The sequence below is a fragment of the Trichosurus vulpecula genome, chromosome 5 (assembly GCF_011100635.1).
Source record: "Trichosurus vulpecula isolate mTriVul1 chromosome 5, mTriVul1.pri, whole genome shotgun sequence".
NCBI lineage: Eukaryota > Metazoa > Chordata > Mammalia > Diprotodontia > Phalangeridae > Trichosurus > Trichosurus vulpecula.
This window is the reverse complement of record NC_050577.1, coordinates 158,016,673-158,042,474: the sequence shown is the minus strand read 5'-3', so window position 1 is coordinate 158,042,474 and position 25,802 is coordinate 158,016,673. Positions and strand designations below refer to the sequence as shown.

The following is a 25,802-nucleotide window of genomic DNA, read 5'->3' as shown; positions in this document are numbered from 1 at the left end:
GAATGAAAGCTTATTTGGCTAAAACAAATAGTTGTTTGAACATTTTGGGTTGGCAGTTTAAGTTCATACTTCTCAATGTAGCATTCCTTACCATCTTTTTTTAGGCTATATTATAGCTATCAAGTTACACAGTGCAATGAGAAAAGAATATAATATATCTTTACATATTTAAATTAGAATGTAATCCCATTGAAGGGAGACATTGCTCCTTCCTATCCTCTGTAACCTAAACTCCAAAAAACCTGGACTCTATATGAAACCTATGGGGGAAGGGAGTTTGAAGAGAGTCAAAATATATATTAAAATAATAGGTGATGATTTTGATTGTTGAAGGTATAGTTATCGCCTTATGTGTAATAGTGTGTGTATGTGTGTGCGTGTGTGTGTGTGTGTGTGAGTGAGAGAGAGTGAGAGAGCACACACACTGTAGAATTGTTGGATGTTAAAGCCATTTGAATGAATGAACACAGAAAAAAGTCACAAAGAGGAGGGGACTTAAATTAATTGAAACCATATTTACCATATTCCAAATAATTACCAGATGGCATTATTAATCATACACAAATAGGTAGGATAGACTGATGACAAAAGAAACTTAATTCCTCTGAATGTAACTTAACAAGAAAGCAAATATTCTTGAGACCCCAAAGGGTAGATAGCCTCATGTTACATTTTAAAAACTAAGTCTGATTCTTGCCTTCAGTGAGTCTGAAGAGTAACAAAGGGTGAAAAATGAGCAGCTTACAGTGAATTCTTCTTTTATAGAATGGTTGGGCACTGGAGTTATTAAATATTCTGGTTAGCTGAGAGTTCCCCTTAAACAGGGGTTTTTGACCTTTTTCTGTCATAGACCCCTTTATTAAACTAATGAACCCTCTAGACTCCTTAGAATCATATAGTTTTTAAAATTTATAGTTAAAGGAAATTATAGCCAAAGGTTAACAAAAATTAAAATGCAATTTTTTTCCACATCAAAATTCCCAGAATGCTTCCCACCCCCTTCAGTCTTTGCACATTTCTTGTGGACTTCAGGTTAAGAACATTTGGAGTCTAAACATACCATGCTGGGATTGCTCATTTTCTAAGAATAAGGATAAAAATGAACTTAACACTAAAGCTATGCTGAAAATGATTTAATCTTCCTTTGATTCAGGAGGAAATTAAAGCTTTTGCAGTGCCTTGGGGTTATAGTAATAGCTCAAATTTATATAATGTTTTAAGGCTTACAAAGGCTTTCTTCACAACAGTCCTGAGTTAAGTAATATAAGTATCATTATCCCATTTTTAAAGAACTCAAGAGAGGTTTTGTGATTTGCTGATGGGCATGCAGCTAGTAGCTAATGGAATTGGGAAGTGAACCCACATCTCCTGAAGTCTGGCTCAGTGCTATGACCCTTGGATTGCCCCATCTCAAATAGGCTTCACATAAAGCAGGTATAGGAGACTGGGCTAAATCTTATTGACTATTTATTGAGGAAGTGAACTGAGACGTGCTATTAAGTTAGACGAGCTGGAAATCTTGGTTTGAGAATCTCAGTTCATTCTCGAAGAGGACCAAAATGACATTACTATGCTGGGGTCAAAGTATAGTGTGTCTGACTGTGGCTGATCAGACTAATATGAGCTTGGAATACTCTACCACAGGTCGGGCACAAATAGGCCATATGAATGTTTGGAGTGGAGATGCCTCTAAATTTGTACATCTCATAGAGATATCAAGATACATGTGGAGATATATCTATATATAGATACACACACACACACACACACACACATACACATTCCAAAAGTTTTTCTTCTTTTGGCAGCATTTTTATCATCTATGCAAAAAAATTTACCTTAAATTGTCTCGTATCTGTGATTTTCCCTATTTATCTGCTTGAACTTGGCCCTCTTCCCTTTACTAAAAGCTTTTTGTATCCCTGTTTCAGCATGTGTCTTGATGTTTTCTCTATGCACTTTTGTGTACTGCTATATTTATCTGCCTTGTCAACTATCTTCTGAAAGAGATCGAATGGAAATTCTGTTAAAACTCTCTTGCATATTCTTTTACACTAAAATTTTCCATTTCCATTTCAGAGATAAATAGGTTTTGGGGTGAAAATAAAACATACAAGTCAGTTCAGACAGCTAAGTGGCACAGTGGATAGAACACTAGGACTGGAGTCAGGAAGACCTGAATTATTTGGCCTCAGACACTTAACTGTATGACTCTGGGGAAATCGCTTTACCTCTGTTTGCTTCAGTTTCTTCCTCTGTAAAATGGGGATAACAATGGCACTCACATCCCAGGGTTGTTGTGAGGAACATGTAAGATAATAATTGTAAAGCACTTAGAATGGTGCCTTTCTTTTAGTAGGCACTCTATAAATGTTAGCTATTCTTATTAAAGTTATTAAGGCTTAAAACTTCACTAAGACTCTTGGGGCACCCGGAATATGGGGGATTTTATTCTTACAAGGAAGAACTCTTTTTACATTTCAGCAATGTAAGGGCTTGGATGATTGTCAGCGATCATTGAGAAATTGTTAGGACTTAAGTCCATTTCTTCATTTTGCCAAGGCTTGCTTTCTATTGTCCAAATCAAGCAGCCTCTCCTGTGGACCCTGAAAATCAAATAGTGTCTGGCACGTTGTAGGTGCTTAATAAATGTTTATTTATTGCTTGACTAATTGATTGAATCTGGCAAATTTTTAAAAATCTGCCTCACTCATTTCTGAAAAGTCTTCTCAGTTTAGGTACTGTATTACCCTTTTGTGATCTTCTGTTAGAAGTGACAGCTGACCTTCACAGTCTCTGTGGCAGGAGAAAAGGAACCTGACTTCTCCACAAGTATTACCAGACACCACTGGGCTAGGCTGAAATGTCTATCTGCAAGTGTTAATGAACAATTCCAGGAGGGAAACTGATGCAATAAAACCACCCGTCCTCCAGCGATAGCTCCTGCGGGACAGCAGTGAATGACATCAGGCGCCTCATTGTTCACATATCAGCCTAGCTAAGGGACTGAGCTGAGTAAATGAAGGTCTCTAGGCACTTTGCTGAAACAAAGTTGGGGGAAGGTTATCATAAACAAATACTGGTGGTGACTTTTCCAATTATAGCCTTACTTGTTTCCCTCAGGTTGCAAGGGTAACTTTAATTAAAAATTAATGCATCCATTATGAAGCTTTGAAAATTTTCATACACCCTTGCTTTTTACTTCAATATCACTGCTCAGCTGGTTGCAAGATGTAGAAGTAAAACATAACTGAAGCTCCTTTTAAGCATTTAGTACTTCTCTTGGCCAGCTAGATCACTTGTATTTGGTGAAAATCTGTATTTTCTCACCTACTTGGGACACTTTTCTAAAGCAGCTTTTCTTTTCTCTTCTCTTCTTTTCTTTTTCATGGATCCCTTTGGCAATCTGGTGAAACCTATGGACCCCTCTTCAGAGTGATATTTTTTTTTAAAAAGCATACAATAATATACATAAAATTACAAAGGAAACAAATTACAATGACAAAAATAAAAGACATTACAGACCTCAGATTAAGAATCTCTGCTCCAAAAATTCAGAAAATCATTGCTTTTCTAGCTTAATATAATTTCAGTATTCACAGATTTTTCTTCCAGAATAAATTTTAACTTTAAATTGATTTTTCCTATTGGGGTAAAAATCAGTTTCATATTATTTAAATGCACACTATTTGTGAAAATAAGGCATTATTTTCATCATATCTTAAGTAAGAATTGGGAGCTTCTATACATTTTTATATATAATATGCTTTTAATATATTATATATGCATTTCTATATGATATGCTTATAATGTGTATACATATACTGCTTTTAATGGACATGTTAATTACTTCCTCTATATATATAGTGTCATATTTACACAGTGGTATCTGGATCTATATTAGGACATGCACATTTGTATAGCAATCAAGCAATAGATATTGGAGCAACTACATTATGGTGGGCACTGTACTAGGCATTGTCCTCGATGAATTTATATTCCAGTAGGAAAATTCCATGAATATATGGGAGTAGAGTCTAGGTAATAGAATTTTGTTATGGGGAATTGAAAAGATTAAGAATGGAGGCCAATAGATCATCACATCTTTCTTTGAAAGAACAAGAGGTTGAAAAGGACAGCAGGAAAGTTGTGTATACACCCTGAAGCAGAGAAGATAGCAAGATACATAAAATAAGTAGACCCTTGGAATCCTGGTTGTTGGCTGGATGGAAGAAAAGTATAGCCTCTGACCAGCAGTATGAGATTATGTAAACAATTAACTAAGTCAATTTATTCTAAATGAGGAGTAGGAGGGGCATGAGGGTGTGTAAAGAAAATAAATGGCATATTATTCTACCACATTATTATCTTAGGTTTAAATGTACTGATACTGACCTTTTCTCCATGATGCACTTGACTCCCCCTTAACCTATTTTGCTCATCAATAAGAAATGAATGTCCCATTTTAAAAGCACCTGATGTATTCACTTCCATGATTTTAATTAATTTGAAGTAGATGGCATTATACAAATCATATTGGCATACCCCTCATGTCATATTTCATTTACATATATTATTTTATTTGAACCTTACAACAACTTTGTAAGGCAGATGCTATTATTATCCCTATTTTACAGATGAAACTGAAAGTGAATAGGGTTAAGTTACTTGACTAGCTAATAAGCATCTAAGGCAGGATCCAAGCTCAAGACTTCCTGATTCCAAATTTGGCACTCTTCACTATGACCCTGAGCTTCCTTAACAAGAGAAAAATGCCAGATTCTCCCTGAAATACAGCTTTGATTTGTATTTTTAATTAGGGAATATCTAGAATAGAGAAAGAGTAAAGCTGTCCTTTTTCAAATATTTGGGCATTATACAAATATTTCTGTAGGTTGGTATGGATGATGGACTAGTAATCCTTCTGCCTCTATTTCTTGGTCATTTAAACTGAAGAAATAGCCTGATTATACAATATAAACCATGCCATGCCATTACTGTAGTCAGATTTTCCATGGCTACTTCACTAACATAATTAAAGCACCATGAAATCATAAACCTAGGAGGAACCTTAAGACCTTAAGCCAACATGTATTTATTTATTTATTTATTCATATGTGTATGTATGTATGTCAGTATCCTGCTGTTAGGGGCATACATTTCTAAACTACCCAGGAAAACCAGTAATATAGTCTCTTCAAAAATCTTTAGGGATGGAGAGACTCTGCAATCTTAGTAGTTCATTCTTGCTTTTTATGATACTTATAGTCTAGGAATTATGTCTCACCCAACTTATCCTATTATAACTTAAGCCCATCTTCTGTTGCTGTTTGTCTTTTGTGCACACATTTTTTTTTGAAAAATAACTTTATATTTTTGGAGACAGTTACAAAATCATACCTTAAATCCTGCCGTAGACTCGATAACATGATCATCCATTGAGAGGGAGGGTGTATTGTAGCAGAGATGGTCAGTCTTGGAGGCAAGAAACTTCATGTTCAAGTCTTCCCCCTGGTACTTACTGGCCATGTGACGATGACAAATCACGTAACCTCTCAATGTCTGTGACAATTTTATAAGATCAAATACATTATCAATATGTACCAGTGAAAGAGGTTTTCATAAAGGAATTCACAATATGCATGGAATCACAGTCCAGATTAAAAAAGAAAAACAACTGTTCATCTAGACCTACTTTCTATCTCTAATATTTTTTAGCTCTTCCTTAATATTTTTCCAAATCTCTTTAAAGCATGATGACCAAAAAGTGGTTAAGTTACTTTAATAAACATCTGTCCAAGAGTCATGGGTGAGGATCAGCAGCATATGTTTCCTCCAACAGAGTTTTTGCATGTAAGAATTTTTTTAAATAATAGCTGTGTATTAAATGGCTATGTTTAAAATACTCCCAACTCCCCTGACTTCTCCCAAAACCAAACCAAACCCAGTATCATAGAATATTCTTTCCAGGATTTTGCAGTAATTTATGGCAATATAATACATTCAGATTTGTGGTGGAAGAGCAATAGATTGAATGTTGCCTTTTTAAATACATGAAAAAAGTTACAATGAGAAATGCAGTTATAGTTTACAGATGCCAAATCATCCATCTTATCCGTCAGGGACGTTCACAGCTACCAGCAAAATGCTGAAATACTGCACAGTTTCTTAATGTCTCTGTTGTCTCTAGTCCTTACACTATTGGTTAAGTGCGGTTATCAAGACCCTTGTTAAAATCACCAAACAAGAGGTGGCATTGCAGGACCAACAGCAGGATTTTGTAGCCTTATCATTGCTCTGACTGAATTTAGAATAACCAAGCCTTCTATAAGTTTATTAACTCTTTTGGTTCCAAGTCCCTTTCTTTGAAAAATTAAAGCTATCTGTTATATAATATGGCATGTGGGGATGTTTAAGCAACAGATTTTAATGCCTCTGATTGTTTATCCTGTCTTTCTCAGAAAACCCAGGCTCAGATGTCAAATAATAAATAACGAGGACTCATAGTCAACAAGAGGGTGTATGTAGAGAGAGGATTCACTGCCATCTATATCACTGCTTGTGTCATTTTTTTTAGTGGTAGAACAGCATAAGTGTCTGCTTGAATAGAAAAAGGAGGCCAATAAATAACATGCTATCATCACTCATCTGGCCAGTATGATGTGAATGTGCCCAGAGCGGTTTCCTCCAAGATGTCTATGCTTTCATTTTTTTGGTTAGAATTTCATAAAGAATGTCATCATGTTGCAGAGATATTCATTTGTACACATTTCAGTTCAATGTGGATCTGCATTTCATAATACAAAGTTATTCCATAAATGAGAATTTTTTTTTCCTAGTAGCTAAATGATGTCTAATATAGTAGATAGTTCCTGGGGGGTTGAGTAGTGAACTTGGTCTTATTTTGTCTAATTAAATTTAATAGTAATTTTATGAAAAATCTAAGGAGCTAAGTAGTCTTTAGAGTTTTAAAAATAAAATTTATCCTCAGAAATTCTCTGTAGGGAGGGATCTTTTTCTCTTTCTGAGACCAAAAATTAAGCAGCTTATACCACAGTTCTCAACTGCCTTTGGCTTTCTGAAGATTAGAAATAAGGTGATTTTGCCTTACACTAAACACACCGACTTCATTACTACTTGTAAGGGCAAACAGTGATAGCAATATCTATGAAATATGGTTAAGCTATTATACCACTTCCTCATAATAGCTCATCTCTATACAATTTAAATACTTTCCTTTTCCTTACAACAGATATGCTTTCACAAAATGGGATAGTTATCTTGTCCAAAACAATTAGTTTAGCCATGAGACATTATGGCAAAATAACCACTGTAACTGACCACATGTTCAACATTTTATCAGTAATTTTGATGGTAACATAGAAATAATGATATCAAACTGTCAGATCACAGAAAGCCAAGAGAGATAACTAAAGCAGTAAAGTAATACATGATTCCAGTCTCAGGACTGCTATATGTTAGATGACAGAATCTAGGATCTAAAATTCTTGTTTAGATGAAGTGACAGCCCAAAGTGAGCAGATAAAGTTAATAGTGGTAGGTACAGCCTAGAGGCTAAAAACTCCAAATTTGTGCAAGTATAAGACTGGGGAGACATGATTTAATATATTAGAAAGATCTGGGGTTTTCGATGATTCAAAATTCAACATAAGTCAACTATTTATCAGAGATTCTATGGAAGATAAGGCAAACATGGATTTCATTAACAGATGATAGATTCCATTTCATGGAAGACGCCACTTCTAATATGGTCTTTGTTAACCGAAACACATCTGGGGTATTGTGCTTTCTGGACCCTTTATTATTAGGAGGGATACTAACAAACTAATGTATGTATAGCAAAAGGTGACCATAATGGTGAAGAATCTGAAAGAAAAACAGTGTCTCAAAAATGGTTAAAATGCACAGAAACATTAACCTGGGAGAAGACTCAGTGGGAAGATGATGGTTGTTTTTGGATTTCCAAAGAACTCATTTGTGTTGAGTAGTGGTGGTCAGGACAAAATTTGGGAAGAACTCTCTATATAGTTTGGATGAAAGTACATGCAAGGGAGTAGTCTAAATAAAGTTGAGAAGATAGGATGGCACTAAACCGTGAAGGTCCTTAAATGCCAGACAAAAAAATCTGTATTTTACCTGGGGGTTGGGGAGCAATGTGAAGAGAGTTTTGAGTAGTAAAGTAGAAAAATCAGATCTATGTGTATTTGATCAGGATCGGTTGGAGAGAAGAGAAACTGGAGGATGGAAGATGAGTTACAGGTATATTAAGATTGTCCATGTGAAAGGTAATGAGAATCTGGACTAGTATGCAAGAAATACCATGAACTTAGTTAGGGTGGATAAATGAAGAATATACCAAGAAGGCAGAATTAATAGGATTTTGAAATTGAGGTGGAAGATGGAATGGGGGAGGAGAGAGGGAGTAGGAAAAGTTATTGTTGGGCCACAGTAGATTATTATTAACTATTCTATCTTTCTGCCCAACTGGACTAGTAGCTGTTCCCTCATCTAGTCCTGTGCTGTTCTACCACTCTGCATTATAATACTCTAGATTATAAAATACTTATATACATGTCATGTTCTTGAATAGCATGGTATGGATTGTCTTGTTTCTCACCCTTGCATTCCTGGTGCCTAGAATTGGTGCTTTGCACACAGTATGGGCTTAATAAATATTTTTTGAATTGAATTGACTTACATTAGATACCACTTTTTAAAGTTCTAAGTCTTCCCTGATGGTAAGTATAGGCTCTGTGTATGTCTCCTAGTATTATAGAAAGAATTGTTTTTCTTTGATCTATGTTTGTAGAAAAATCTCTGTCTTCAATATTTTGCTTATTAGTTTCATTAGTATCTGTTTTTCAGACATTTTTAGACAGTAATAACTTATGATGGACCCAAAAAGGATACTCTGATCATTCAACTATAGTTTTGTTTCATTACTGTGCCCTCTTTTTGGCTAAAAATGTTCCTCGTGAGTTCTTCCTCTGCAAATTTTAGGGTTTATTCACTGATTAAGTATAACAGTCTAAAACAAATAATTTTTTCAAATCAAATGTTTAAAAATTATATGTCCTCAATGTGCTTTCTCCTTCTTGCCCCAACCATTTTTATGAATATTTAATATATGCCACAATGTAAATATTTAATATATACCATGTTCACTGATTTACAACATTTTATTATTAATGCCCTCTGTTAACCAGAATTCTAAATGAACTGAGATAGTCTAATGAGTTCATGTTCTCATTTACTAAAGGATAAATATGTGAGCTGATATTTAACAGACATCGTGGCAAAACACATTCGGTAACAGTACTAACAATTGTCAAGATGGGATCTCTCTCCCTATGCAAATAGTTATTGCCTTCTACAAGATTAAATCCAACAACCACTTAACTTTACCTTTAAGAGCAAAAAAACATGTATTTTCCCTGTTGTTAGAACCAAAAAGTATAATGGATTTGTGAGTGCCCATGCTTTTGACCCTGAAAAGTGGGATTTTAGTGTATTATATAATACATTTTGGCAAAGTTTACCCTTTAAAAAACCTAGGGTTCTTTAGTTTTCCAATAAAACTAATAGATTTAATAAAGAAATTAAACCTCTGCCATTTGTAAAGAATAAGATTAGTAATTGAGCAAATGGGACATTTCTAAAATTGTTGACTTGTTTTCATTGAATTCAATATAATTTTTAAAGTGTGTTTTCTTAATTTTTTTAAATCTAGCAGTGTACTAAAAAGTAGAGGTAAAGGGTGATATGTGTGTTTGGGCTTAATTCTCAAATTTTTTGTTTGAATGGAGTTAGATTCAAGGTGAAATTGTGAGCTTCATCACTTTCTATAGTTATAGGGTAAATCTTTCAAAACGAATGCCAAAGCTTCTTTCTTTAATCTGAAGATTTTGTGCCTTTTAGGGGGCAGACCTTTGAGATAACATAGGAGTTGACTCTTTTGACCTGGGACATCACAGATGGGAAAAAATTCTGGCTATTAAAGTTTCTAGATATTTGATTAACAGTTTTAGATGTCCCTCATTAGTGCACGAAGGTCAGCACCTTCTTAGTTCAGGTTTGATGTCGGGATGAAATGAGGTGCTCACAAGTCAGTGAACATTTGACAAAGGAGGAGGTTTTCTTTGCCCTAACCAGCAAAAATGTGGAACAAGGATGCAGTAGCAATTAGCTTCTCTGGACATGGCCTGCATTGCCTACATCTGGAAATACCTTTGATCATTATGTCATTAGCATTTGGCAACTCCCATTCTCTTGCACATCCACCAGACTCCACGTGGCTTGTATTACATGGCTTAGAATTTTTATGCCTTTAGATGATGTAAAAATTGTGGCTGGTCAGACCCCAGGGACCCTTGTCTTATGTCTCCTCCATGTTGGCTGAAGGGAGGGGAAGAAAGTCATATCTGGAAAACTGAGACCAATCAGGTTCTGTGGGTGGCTTTGTCTTGTCACAATAAATAAGGAAAATTTTATTGAATGTTATACTTGAAGGTAATTAAAATAATTTCTTTACAAACATCTTACAATTTAAACATTTCATTGTTGTGTTTTGCTTTTTTATAATTTTCATTGGAAATGTTACTCTTATATAATTAATCTTTTGCTATATCAAGGTTGTGTTTGATTGTAGCTTGGTATGGTTTCAACCAACAGTATATACACTGACTTACATAGGAAAGAAATACAGCCTTCCACCTTTTTGTGGGATTTGTTTATAATTTGTTTTGCTTATTTTGTGTTGAATGAAATAGGACATATAAAGGTTGTTATATGGAGCAGAGATTAGACTTGTTATGTTTGGCTCCAGAAGTACGACTAGGAACAGTGCATAGAAGGGACAAAGAAGTAAATTTGTGCTTGATGTCAGGAAAAACATCTTAACAATTAGAGTTATTCAAAAGTTGAATGGATTGCCTTGAGATAAAGTGGGTCATTCTCCCAGACTAGATGGTCACTGTGATCCTTTCCATTTCTAGATTCTATGATTTGTAAGATTGGGTTCCACCATTGAACCCCTGCAATCCAGTCAATGTAATTCTAAGATTTTAAATGCAATGGTAGTCACTCTCAGGTATAAGTGAATGGATTTCTTCCTTGAAGAAGTCCCAAAACTGAAATCATCCACTACCTGACAGCTTTATTAACATTATTCAATCCACCTATGGGTTTGATAATAAATAGAGCACCAGGCCTGGAGTCAGTAAGACTCATATTCCTGAGTTCAAATCTGGCCGCAGACACCACTATCTGTGTTACCCTGGACAAGTTGCTTAACCCTGTTTGCCTCAGCTTCCTCCTGTAAAATGAGATGGAAAAGGAAAAGGCAAACCGCTCCAGTATATTTGCTAAGAAAACCCCAAATTGGTTCATGAAGAGTTGTATATAACTAAAAAAAATGGCTGAACAACAACATGGGTCCAGGGGGCTTTGTTAGCTTGTTTGGTTATTGGATCACCTGTTTCCTTCTTGACCCAAAGAGGTTAGCACCACTTAAAATCACAGGACAGGAACCATTTTACTTACCTGTTTCAAAGTTCATCTTTGGTGGCCACCCTTACACTTAAGGTCTTATAACTGAATTAATTGGGACCCCATTCTTGTACTATGGAAAACACAAAAACAAATCTTCTCACTAGTTACTGGGACCATGAAGCCCGATTGCCCATTCAGTATATTGATGTAATGATTTGGATTTGAATAGAGTACATGCAGTGGACAGTTCAGACTGATAAATGACAATAGTCACTTCTATCATTTTAAACGCAGAAAAGCCAGGGCTTACAAATTTATTGTGTTAAACTATAATGAGAAAAGAAATTCAGCATCGATTTAGATAGTTCTCACTAGTCCTCAACTTCATTTTGGAGACAAAAGATATTTTGTGCCTAAATCTTTTTTTTTTGATGGTCAGTGGGACCATATTAACAAAAAAGTTAAAAAGAATCCTTGGCATAGTTTTTTGCACAGTTGCTCTGCCTTCAAGACCTGAATTTCACCTTTCTCTTAAGCATTACTTACAGGCAGGAGTGTGGAGCTAATTGGGTCAGTCACAGTTCTGTTCAGAAGCATAACGAAAGCTTAACTAAAGCCAAACAATTAAAAATAGTGGGAAATTCAGGGCATAGAATATAATAAGAATACCAGATCTTAAAATAAATCAAGGAGAAAGAAGAAATGCCTAATTACAGATACTACTATAGACACACCAGCAATTCGTTATAGGATGGGGGAAGGTGAAGAATGGAGGGCAGCTAAATTTATATTTAATAGGAGTGTATAAAGAAGTTGGCAAGAAACCTTAACATTTTGTCTCTTCTTTAAGTCTATGGCACCTAAATGCATTTGCTATCCTGCCCATTTCAAGAAGAATTATTTATCAGGTGTTATTAATTATGGAAATAGAAGTCAGTCTTTGGAGATTTTGCCCATTTGAAGAGTTATTTAATTGATCCTAGGTACAGAACACAACTAGTCCATATTTGTAGAAGCCATACCACGGACCAGGCCAGAAAAATCTGGGCTGCTCATTGTTGCTGGAATTGTGTTATCAGATTTCTCTTTGCTAAATATTAGTCTCTTGTCCTCATCTGACATTTCTCAGTACTTGCTCCTATCACGGTGGGAAGCTAAATCAGCATATTAAGAATCAGCAAGTGGCACCTGACACTGGCTCTGAGAGAAGTGACTGCGTTTTTAGTTACCTCAAAGACTTTCAGCTGCTCTCCCCTAAGTATTTTAGACATGTTCACCGATGAGAAACATTTCCCAGCTGCACAGAATGCACACTCAGAATAAATACTGGAAGGAGGACAGTTTTAAAGACTTAAAAGCAGCTACCATCAAGGCAGGCCATACTTTTCCTTTCAACAGCATGCACACAGGGGAACTATCCCTGAGGTCTACCAGCATTTTATTGTCACATGAGTAGGCGTCCATTACAGAGGATACTGGCAGTGGACCTTTTCTCTCCTGTTTGTATGACAGTCGTAATTCCCTACTTCTCCATTTAGTCCCACTATCTAAAGAGAAAATATTCTAAAAGTTTTAAGTGGCATTGTGCCCTTGAGAGTGTATATGGACTCATTCTACTAGCTTTTTTATTTTTGCCTAAGTTGGTTTACATGTGTATACCTATACATTTTCTATTTTTAAATTATTATAATTAAATTTTATTCTTAAAGTAAAAAATAAATTTCTCTTCCTTTCAGCCCTGTCCCACCCCCCTCCCTGTAAGGTGACATTTCTTTTCACTTTCGACTTCTTTGAGGTCTATGCCTAGCCTTCAGATCCCTAGGTTCAAAGGTAGGATCAGGATAGAAGAAGCTGGACTATATGATTTCATTGGAAAAGGAACTCCTGGGTAAGGAAACACCCCATCTCAATGATTGGAGCCTCCTCTGCAATATGTAATGTCAGAGATTTGTCTGGAGCACTGCTAAGTAATTTGACTATGGTTATATGGACAGTACCTCATTCAGAACAGAGCTTGAATCTAGATCTCACAGGTTTTGAGGTCAGCTCTCTATCACTATACCACAGAGTGGGTGAACATTTTCATCACATTATAAGCATAATTTCAAATTACTTTTCAGAAGAGTTGAACCAATTCACAGTTTCACACAAAGTGTATTTGCCTACCTACCTTCACTCAAACTCTCCAGCATGCTTTCTGGGCTTTTTTTTTGTATCTTTGTCTATTTACTGGATGTGAGTTTATTTCATAATATTATTAATGTTTTAGAGTGGATTTCTTATAGTTGTGAAGAGTTTGAAATTATTCTAGAATGGGTTCTTTAGCTTTTATTATTAGATTTGGTACAATATATTAGAAAATAGAAAAAGTGAGTATGATATAATACTTTTGTGAGTAGTGGGGAAGAGGATGACAGAGTCTAGAGAAATAGTAGTTAAGAGTCTAGACCAAGCAGGAAGAGCACATCCTTATGCTAACTAGATAATTCTAAGATTCAGAATAGAGATAACTCTGAGGAGGTATTACAAAGGGAGTACTTTAATCAAAGATAATCATTAGGTTAAGAAGAATAACTAAATAGGTGATAAACAACTGGGCATAAATTAATAGAACATAGTGTCAAGGTTTATTATATCCTGTCAAGAAGTTGTACTTAAATAGTTAAATTTTTTAAAAATATATTTTACGTTTATTTTCATAATTAATAAGTTGGAATATTTGTCCAATAGTTAGTACTCTAGTAATTTTAAAAAAAATTCTATAAGTTAACTTTGTTTATGGGATTTATTTATACATTATCAGAGGGCAACAATCAGATTTTGGATTACATATCCGTGTTCATTTTTTTCCGTATGTGTGACTTCCACATTATAAAGACTAAATTATCATGTAATTTGTACAATGTGCTATAAGTCTAAGTGACGTGCAAAAACTCCTAACTATAAAACTTTATATAAAACTATTTTTGCCCTAAGTATGACCTCAGATCTTTCAAAAACTTCAGGTGTTCATATAATGTCACAGTTAGATAGACTCAAAAGCTAATAGTGAACTTTAACTGAATGTGTATCACATTAGCCATATGTTGACTATAGGAATGATAATGGTTGTGATAATGGGCATCTATTTTTGTGATAATGATTACCTTAAGACTACATAATAGTATATTAACATTTATTTTGAATACCCTAAGTCAGATTCCACATTCTAAATGATTCTGTGCTTGTGATCTAGTTTTTTTAATGTTCCTAATGATATTCCTAAGGCTCAGGCCTGACCCCTGACCCAAAGTGGCTTCATATTAGCCTTCAGGATGTAAAACAAACAACCAAATGTGGCGTTAAAAATCCTTTTCATTCTCATTCTAACCTACCTTTCCAAACTTATTTCATATCCACCTTCCATGCACTTTATGTTCTAAATAGATCCACTTGTATTTCCTTCGTGTAACTTTGTGTCTTCTGCCTCAGTGATATTGTACAGACTATGTGTCCAATTCCTAAAATGGTCTACCTCCTTTTTTCTCCCTCTTAAAATCCTTACCCCTCTTTTTACATTGCTGCATGTGAGTAAAAGTATGGTACCATAGGAAAAAGAGATGACTGAATGAAAATGAAAATCGTCACCATATGCCCATCAATTGGGAAATGGCTAAACAAGTTGTGGTATATGAATTTAATGGAATACTATCATGCTGTAAGAAACAATGAGCAGATGGATTTAAGAAAAACCTGGGAAGACTTACACGAACTGATGCAAAGAGAAGTGAACAGAAGTAGGAAAACATTGTGCACGGTATCAGCAACATTGTGCAGTGATCAACTATGATTGACTTAGCTCTTCTCAGCAATGCAATGATTTGACTATTCAAAAAAAAAACTCATGATGGAAAATGTTATCCACATCCAGAGAAAGAACTTATGGAGTTTGAATACAGATCAAAGGATACTGTTTTCAATTTATTTTTGTTTGTTGTTTTTCTTTTGTTTCTTCTTTCACAACATGACTAATATGGATATCTGTTTCACATGATTGCACATTAATAATGTATATCAAATTACTTACTGTCTTAAAGAGGAGGGAGGGAAGGAAGAGGGAGAAAAGTTGGAACTCAAAATTTTATACAAAAATGAATGTTAAAAATTGTCCTTATGTATAATTGGAAAAATAAAATATCATCTATTGGACAAAAAAAGATTTCAGACAAAAAAAAGGAAATCACCTTAAATCCAATCTCATGGTGTCATAGGGTGATGGTAGTTTTCACCTCCTGTGAGTGACATATCTAAGTGAGTACTATCTCTGCTGCTAATGTGACTCAGAGACTAGACCAGGGGAAAGGTAAACTGTTTGAAAAGCAGCAAATCCAATTGCAAATTTTAGAGATTCTTATACTTAAGTGTTTACAAAATACATTTATTAAATTTCCAAATGATGGTACACACTTTTATGAGTGTCAACTTGAATGAGACCATATACATTCTTTGTCTTGCTGAAAACACCAAATACTAGAGTACATTTTGGGTTCCACAACTTTCAGAGAGCTAGTGAGTTCCCTATGGTTACATGTGGTACACAACTTTCTATAGAAAAATCAAAATTTTCCTAACCTTAATTTAGAACATTTCCTTAAAAAATGTCTTAAAGATTTCTTACAACAGGGAGCATAAAACAAAGTAAAGCTTTTTAAATTTTTCCCTTTTTTGGTGCTGCATATTATTCTGTGAGGAATAGAAAGGCAGATTCTTTGCATCAGTGTATGTATGATCTCTTATACTATCCTCTGATCTTTGTCAGTTATCTTTTAAGGCCCCTGACTCATATCTGTTCCCTTTCCAGTTTAGGAAGGTGAGACAGGTACCCCCTGGACAACAACTCATTGATGGTGCATACTTTTGAAGTAGAAAAGTAACACCTCTAGGTTTATGAAATTAGGTCACTCTCTGGAAGTTTTCTAGTTCTTAGCATTACTCGATAATTCTTCAGTTTCCCAACTATTTTCTCCCAGTTGTTCCTTGCATGCTATTAGTATATGCGATATTTTATGTAGACCTTTGTACTGACTATGGAAAAACAAAGAATATGGTTTTTACAGAAACACTCATTATTCTTATATTTGAAAGAGTATGATTCAAAGTGTTTTTGTATTCTCAGATTCTTTAATGACCATCATATGTAGCTGGTTCAAGATTAAAAATGCTTTTGTTATTTTAGCAAAAATCCAGGGCTCTAAATCATAATAAAACTTTAATGAAGACAAATACAATTTTCACTGTTTTTTTAAAAGGAAAATTTTACCTGAGCTATAAAATGGCAAAGAAACAAAGAAACATATCTTATTAGATAAAATATAAAAATTCTGTAGTCTGCCCTGATTTTCTCAGGTATAGGAAGTCTTTCATTTTTCTGGAGTGCAGCAGCTAAAGAAACCCAATGTTTTCGAGAATATAAAGATAAAGGAATCATGACTGATGGTTTATATTTTTTATTTGTTTGAAGCTCTTGGCAGTGAATGTTAGTTTTCCATTGTTGTAGATTTGTTAATTTTAGTTGTAGAAATGGGAAGTACCCCAAAGTTGGCCTATTGGAGTCCTCACTTTACAGATAAGAAATCCAGAGGCCAAAGGAGGTTAATGAATTTGAAACAAATCTCAGGTGCTGGGGGAATGAGTGAGAGAGAGAGAGAGAGAGAGAGAGAGAGAGAGAGAGAGAGAGATTTGGAGGTAGTGACAAGAAAAGAGACATGCCTAAAATAATATGTCTGGAATATGAGGTACAGAATCAGTAAAAGCTAAAAAGAAAAAGTGAATTTATACACCAAAACAGAGTGGGTGAAATTAGCATGATTTGGCAATAGATCCCTCGTGATACTCAGTAGTCAGGAGTCAAAGTAGAGAAAATTTAAAAAAAAAAGACCTAAAAATTATCAGATCCACAGAGGTGGGAAATGAAATGGAACAAAGGAAATGTCTGACCTCGGATGTTTCTGTAGTGCTCTCAGGTTTACAAAGTAGTGTTCTCATGATAATCAAAGGGTGAGCAACACAGGAGTTATTTTAAGGATGCAGAAATAAAGATTTTTAAAAGAGACCAAATGAGTTACCCAAGGTCACAGCTAGTAAATTATGGAGACAAACCTGTTTCTTGTGATCTACACTCTTTCCCCTACACTGTGCATGCTATAAGGTAAGGATCAGGTTTATTGTGTAAAAGTCAATCAGCAAGAATTTATTAAGCTCCTACCACATGTCAATCAAGTGCTGTACTAAGCATTGGAGATAGGAGAGAAAAGTAAAATACAGTTATCCCTACCACATCATGACTTGCCCTGCCATGGTTTCATTATATTATGCGTCAGCATAAGAAAGTAACTGGGAATTTTGGGGGATTTTTGCAGAAGCTGCAGATGATATGGGAAGGCCAGAAGATGATACAGAAAAAGTTTAGAAACTCAGAAATGCATAAAATATATGTATAGTATTGTATAATATCAACACATTTTATCTTTTAATACCATAATAATTCAGACATCTTCTCTGTTACAAAGGGAGGGCCAAAATATTTCACATCCATTTTCCAGATCACAGAGGCACCTAACCCCACCATGTGGAAGGGATAACGGTAGTTTCTGTATTCAACAAACTAGATTCTAAAAGGGAAGACAGCATTTGCATATATATATATATATAGTGAATTTTACTCTATATTTATTACATATTTATTATTATATTATTTATAAATATATGTTGAAAAGTTCATTAAAAAATAGATACAAGGTAACTGGATAAGGAGAGATTTTAAGGCTCTATCTGCCAGGGGAACTAGGAAAAGCCTCAGGCCAGATGTGGTACTTGAGCTGAATCTTTGAAGAAACCACCAATTTCAAGAGATGGAGATGAAAGGGAAACTCATTCTAGGTATGAAAGAAATCCTGAGTCAAGGCACAGAGACATGAGATTGTGTATTTACACACTATACCTCATATTGTACATAAAGAGCAGTACAAAAACCATTTACCCTCTATCTATCTCGTCTGTGCATAGTTGTTTGCATGTAATCTCCCCTGTTAGAATGTGAAGGTAGGGACTGTTTTTGCCTTTATTTGCATCCTTAGCACTTAGTACGGAGGGCAGCAAACAGAAGGCGAGTAATAAACATGTGACTTGGACCATAGAGTTTCTGCAGGGAAATAATTTGTAATAAGGCCTGAAAGATAGGATGGGGATGGATTGTGAAACGTTTTATTGGCAAACAGAGAAAATTGTATTTGATCCAAAAGGGAGCCCCCTGGAGTTTGAATAAGGAAAGGGACACGGTCGGAGTAACTCTTCAGGAAAATCCTTTTTGCAGGTGTGTGGAAGGGAGAAACAGTGACACAAGGGAGACTAATTAGGTAGATACTGGCATAACTCAAAGGAGAGGTAATGAGGGCCTGAACTAAGGTGGTGGCTGAATGACTGGAAAGAAGGAGACGAAGGCGAAAGATGTTTTTGAGAAAGAAATGACAAACCTTAGCAATTGTTTAGATGTATAGGGTGATGAAGTTGTTAAGTTAGGGAGGTTGCTGAAGTTGAGAACTTAAATAACTAGAATGATGTTGGTTCCCTGGATAGAAATATGAGAATTCTAAAGAGGTGTGAGTTTGATTGTCTTTTGGGGCATGGTGACTTTGCGATAAATGAATTGAGAGAATGGGACAAACGAGAATACAGAAAAATAGAAAATATTTTATATGCATATACAAGATTATACCATCTAATTCTCAACATTTCATAAACATGTTTGCATGCATATATACATACATACACATACTGTGTACATACATACATACACACATATTCAGCCTTACTTAGCACAAGTGGTCAGTGATCATGCAGTGGGTCTAACTGATTTTTAAAGCTTTGCCATACCTGCAAACAATTCTTTGCATTAGAGTGGTTGTTTCCAATATCCTTAGTGGACTTCACTCATCAGTGAGGCATTTTCATAATGACTTTGTTTTCAATGTATTTTAAGCGAAAGGTTTCTTATTAAAAACTTCAATTGCACCCTTGTCCGTTGTAATTAAAGCCACCCTTAGGCAAGACATTTAATTCGCTGTATATATAACACGAGTAATTATGGTAAATCTAAGTATTCATGTATCATTGGTTCTTATTAGGCAATAAGGTTGGTTATGAAGGTGAGTAAATTAATAATTATCTTTAAGATGGATTATTCTCACTTCTTCATATGAAAATTCTTTATTCTGTCCTCCAGCACTTTAAATGTAATGCACTTACAAGAGTGTGCTAGAAAATGAACTCTAGAATGCCAAGAGGCACAGAGATATTGGTGAAGGCCATAGTTAGATTAAAAAGCTGAATTGCATAGAGGAAAATGTAATCCCAGTAATAAATGTATGTACTGAGATCTGGCAATCTTCTCCTCCTCTTCCACTCCCCTTTTTAAGAGAACTCTGCTTTCTCAGTAATCAAAAAGGCCTGGAAATTTCAGGCACATAATACCTTTTGAATATTAATAAAAAACCAAATTTTATAAACACCTGGTCTATCTTGAGGTTTGTTAGATTGTAAAATGTGTGTTTTTTTTTATTCTCTGGTTTCTAAAGCGAGACTAGTAGAAACATAGTTTTAATTAAGTAAAGTGACCTGGGGGAAAAAAATCAAAAGGAGGCAGTATCTTTAAAAAAAAAAGGTAGAATCCATCTGTAATCAACATGACTTGTGTCAGTACTTTTATTAGTATATGGTTAAAATTATCTGGATCATATTCACACAATCCAATATGAGACTTAATTTTAATAGAGGGGGTTTTTAAAATGTTTTAAAACCATATGTAGCATCTACTTCCTCTATAGACAGCTAATGAGTAAATGAGAAAATATTAAAATACTTCAATATTGATGCATTTTTTATCATTCTTTTTTTTTGGAGGGGGGGAAGGCAAGGCAATTGGGGTTAAGTGACTTGCCCAAGGTCACACAGCTAGTAAGTATGTCAAGTGTCTGAGGCCAAATTTGAACTCAGTTCCTGCTGACTCCAGGGCTGGTGCTCTACTCACTGCATCACCTACCTGCCTCCAATATTGATGCATTTTATAGCTGACAGACCTAAATTTGAACAGCACTGAGATATAGTAGACAGTGTTCCAACTCTGGAGTCAGTAGACCTGTTCTGTCAGCAGACAAGTTTTGTTTCTAACACATGCTATCTATATGACAGTGGGTAAGTCACTTAACCTTTAAGTTCCACAGGCAACTGCCTAAAGACTCTAAATTATAGATGAGTTCCAGGCTTTCTTCTAGTCCCAACTAAAATCCCACCTTTTACAGGAAGACTTGCCCTATCCCCCTTCCACTCTGTTTATTATCTCCATTTATCCTGCATTTGTATGTTGTCTGTCTTATCAGATTGTGAGCTCTGCAGGCAGGAGCTGTCTTTTGCCTTTCTTTGTATCTCCTGGCACACAATGCTGGCACATAGTAGGCAGAATAAAGGCTTATTGCCTGACAGAAGCATAGATAGTGGAAAGTTCCCTGTAGTGATGAAATCATAGGCTCATAGACTCAAAGCTGGAAGGAATCTTAGAAGCCATCCTACTCCAACTACCTCATTTTACAGATGAGGAATTTAAGGCAGAGAGGTTAAGTGACCTCTCCAGGGTCACGCTGCTAAAAGTGCCTGAGGCAGGATTGGAACCCAGGTCTTCTTGACTACAAATTCAGTCCTGTAAAGCATGGGTTGGTACTGGAAAAAAATTCTAAGTTCATCCTTACACTCAGCTGCAGCAAATAATTATTTTCAATGGGCTTTGGTATTATTTCTGCTCTTTCTTTCCTGATACTTATTGAAATTTTCCTATTTTATAATAGCACTGGTAAATTTCTAAAGTCTTGATCTGATGTCTTGAATGATCTAGGTGATGAGAGATTGTTCAGAAAGTCTTTGGCAGACTTCAGCTCACATAATAAGAAGAGTCCTTATATAACACCTCATGCTAAAAATCTCCTTATTAACAGAGTAGGCTCCCATTTCCCCCTCTCCTATCTGACTCTTTTATGCTGTCAAAGAGTTCTGTGTTATAAGCAGTGGTGACTCATTAATGTTCACACAGTGTGAAGCACTAAACAATCTCTGCTATTAAATTCCAGAGCTTTTCCCCAAGCACAGTGTCTGACTCAGAACACTGTTGAAAGATAATTTGGTTTTGCTGGACGTGTTTGGGACGATGTTACAAGAGTAGGTGGCCCTAGAGTTCTTCCTACCAAGTATCAAGTGAACATCCCCTCCCTTCCCATGTATCTCTTTGCTTTGCTGTGAAAGGCAAGCATTCACATTAACTTTAAAGATGGCAGCATCTATCTACTGCAAAAAAAAAATTGTAAAAATGAGAAAAAAATTGGAAAAGGCAGACCAAAACATGCCTGAAAGGTAACCAGTTGGGTTTAGTTGAAATCACAAAAGCTTATTATATATATAGGCATTTTCAGAGCTGCTTAGTCTTCAGAGATATATTGCTAATAATGACATATATAAATACTGTTTCCATTTTCTAATCTCTTGTGACTTCCTGTGAAGTTTTGTGCTTTGTTCACTATATAGCAAATGTTCCTTTCTGCCCTTTAACTAAGGTTATCTAAAGATGCTGATGTGACCAGTACGTTATATTATTTGAGAAGAGAGAGATAAGGATGACATTTAACTTGAGAGGTAGATGTGAGGAAGTAAGAGGAAGACAAAAGGACAGAATAGAGTGTTTTGTATGTAGGGGGCACTTGGTTAATGTTTAAATTGAGTTCATTTGGAGGGAATTGGAAAGAGGGTTGAAAAAGGTAAGAAAAGGGATGAAATGAAAGCCAAATTGATAGAGTTCAATTCAACATACCCTGTTTAATCATCTGCTATAGGCAAGAAAAGGCTACAATGCATACATATTGAAAAGCATGTAGAACTAACAATGAGATAGCCCCGACCTCTTGGTACTTATATGTTCTTGGGGGATATCACATATATATATATATATATATATATATGATCTCATTATAATTAATTTGAGGGGAGGGGAAGAACATTCATAACTGGGCCATCAGAGATGATTTTGTAGACAAGTAATATTTGAACTGAGTCTTAAATAAAGAACTCCTGGGGAAGTGGAAATGAGGAGGGACTGTATTCCAGGTATAGTCCATGTATTCTTAACTGTGGAGTGACATGATAAGACCTTTCTCTTAGAAATATTATTTTGGCAGCTCTGTGGAGGATATATCAGAGAGGGTTAGAGACTAGAAGAGAGGACGTGCTTTACTATTTCAAATCAAAATTGCATTGGATGTTATAGACCAGCCCTAATTTTTAAGGATTGACGTTCACTTCATTGATACCTATCGTAATCCCTCTGCGATCTTCTGGTTTCTACAGCTGAAAAATTCAGCATGATTTGGCCACCTTGGGGATAAAGTTCTACCACTTCAGCTATGTTCTTCTGACAAGAGCTATCTAATCTTTCCACTGCATCTTTCCCTGAAACTTTACTAGTAGGTAGGGATTGACAGAGTTTAGTTTATTGGCAGAGCTCCAGACCAACTCCATAACATAATGAGGTGTAGTGGAGAGGACTTTTTCCAGGAAATTGAAAATGAATATGATCACAGAACATCTTTGTAAAGATTTTGTTGTTACACAGAGCTAACAACAAACAACTCTTTTTGATGCTTTACTATGTTTAAAAGTAGTTCCCCCCATTTCAGGGAATGTAATTATTTCTAAATCTGTGTAATAATCTGTTAAAAAGTGTTTATGATACTCATTTTAAGCTTATAATATTCATAAACTTCTGCAAAGCATGTTAACATCATGTATGTATATGCCACATAACTTGCATATATTGCAACTCTTGTATTTTCTTGTGGAGCATACCTTATTCTTTCTCCTTTTCCTTCTGTTGCCCATGCCTTGAAGTAGAAAATAGATTTGAGAGTAGAAAAACCAAACAACCAATAAATCTAAATTTCTGTTACAACAGCACTCTCGTTAGCTACAGTAAAAGTCATTGATGACTCACATAGACATATGGAAAAGCCAAGTGTGAACAACATTTTTTGAATTCCTGGAATAGTGAACAAGAGAAAGAGGAGTGTGATAAACTGATTTGGCATTGCATTAAAGCTGGTGTCATGCTTAAAATTTTGCATCCAGCCTTCATGACACCAAAAAAGCATGCCTTTTTTGTTTGTTTTTAAGAGACATGTTTTCATTTATAGTCAGCTTGGCAAACTAAATTTATCAGCTTTCAAATCTTTGCCAAAAACCAGCAGTTAAAACTTACCTTATTCTTATCTATATTGACAGTTGGATATTTTCAAACTTATTTAATTCGTGGAGGAGACATTTTAAAATCCACCCACTATTTTTATACACACATTTTAGTTGAGGTATCATGTTTATTCCCCTATTTATTACCATATTTCTTATATAATGGCAAATGACAAATGTTATCTTTCTTCCTTCTCAAATATGTCTCTTCCTTTCTGAGCCCTCTTCTCGATACGTTATGCTCTCTATGTCCATTTTTATATAATAGTATGCTAATTTGAAATATAATCTATTCTGATAATAATTGCTTACCTTTCTGACATTAATTGCCACCAATGGGCAAAATATCCTAATACTCTATAAGGATGTTTTTCCATCACTGAATAATCTATTTCTTTATAAGTAAGCCATGGTAGGAAGTTCATCCATTTACAAGTTATTACAGAAAAATAAAAGATTGAGTTTGGGGGGTGAAAGCTAAAAGAGAATAGTTAACAAGCAAAGCAAGAGGAACGATTTTGATCTGGAAATCTTTGGTGTGAATCTCTTCTTCCCCTTTATCTTCCTCTTCTCTCCTCCTTCCTTCCTTCCTTCCTGAGACTTAGAATGTCTCAAGGTGGCATTGGATGCTATTAAGCTAACCTTAATTTTTAAGGAGATTTAGAGTCAGAAGATAATGGATTCAAACTCTGACTCTTCCACTTGCTACCACTGTAACTTTGGTACATCACTTAACGTCAGTTTATTCATCTGTAAAATGGAAGATTTGGTTAAGATGAACCCTAAGGTAACTTCCAGTTCTAAATCTATAATCCTGTGTTTTATTTACTTACATCTTCCATCTGTTGTACAATTGAGAAGGAATTTCAAAAAATTCAGTATTCGAAAAGATGAACTCGTTTTTATTTTGCATAATTCTTTTTTAAGCTTTGGTTAGATTAAAGTTACTATTTAATATGTTGCCTTCTCATAACTGAGGGTTAGAAGTGCAAATATAATAATTGGCACCTGTGGAGGAATTACTTTATATCTTTATTTAATAGCCTTGTCAAATTCTTTTTAACTGTGTTTTTTAAAAATTATGTGTGTAACTCCAAGACCTTTAATAAAACATGTTCATAACTAATTTTGGCTTCCTAATGATTTCTAGGTTGACCATTTGATGTAAAACAGAAATGGATATAAACCCTTTTCTGGATAAAATTTTCACTGGAGAAAAGAATCTTCTGATTTGAAAAGGACAGCCAATGGGAAGGCCTACAGTGATGTTTGTATCTCTGGGATTAGGAGGTGAAAAAATATAATTCAAAATAATGTTCAATTCCCTAGAACAGTAATGGAGGAGGAGAGGCAGGCTACAGGAGGTTTAGATACCTACAAAAGATGGCTAAGTGTTTTAAAACCACAAATATGTTTAAGACAATTCAAGAAAAATTTGGGCAATTTCTACCTGAGCACGACAAAAACACAAAGTTTTAAGATACACATAAAAATGTTTATTTAAATGAAGTTATTAACTTTAAGATATGAGGTACTTTCTTGTACCTAAGTACTCTTTCATGGGCTTTTCTTTGAGCTAGACTCATTTCTTTAAAAATGATACATCAATAATAGATAATATTTATGATCATTTTTTAAGAGATATCGTATAGTATGTAGAGAGATAGCCTAGAAATCAGAAAGACTGGAGTTCAAATTCCATCTCGGACTCATACTGACTGACTAACCTTGTGTAACTGAGTTAAAATCTCAGTGTTCTACTCGACTCTCTAAGACCCTATCTGCATTGCCAGAAGGTGCTTGCTTATAGTTTCCCAATCTAAAAGTTTCCTATAACAATACAACAGCAGGTCCAGTTCCTATGTTAGTCATGTCCCAACTCTCCATGACCCCATACTGTCCATGGGGTTTTCATGGCAAAGATACTGTAGTGGTTTGCCATTTCCTTCTCCAGTGGATCAAGACAAACAGAGGTT

At 35.1% G+C, this 25,802-nt stretch overlaps 1 protein-coding gene across 3 annotated transcripts in view; it reads left to right on the top strand.

Moving 5' to 3' along the window:
- Positions 1–25,802, top strand: part of CACNA2D1 (calcium voltage-gated channel auxiliary subunit alpha2delta 1) — a 676,615-nt gene that overhangs the window by 161,216 nt on the left and 489,597 nt on the right. The window lies entirely within an intron of this gene.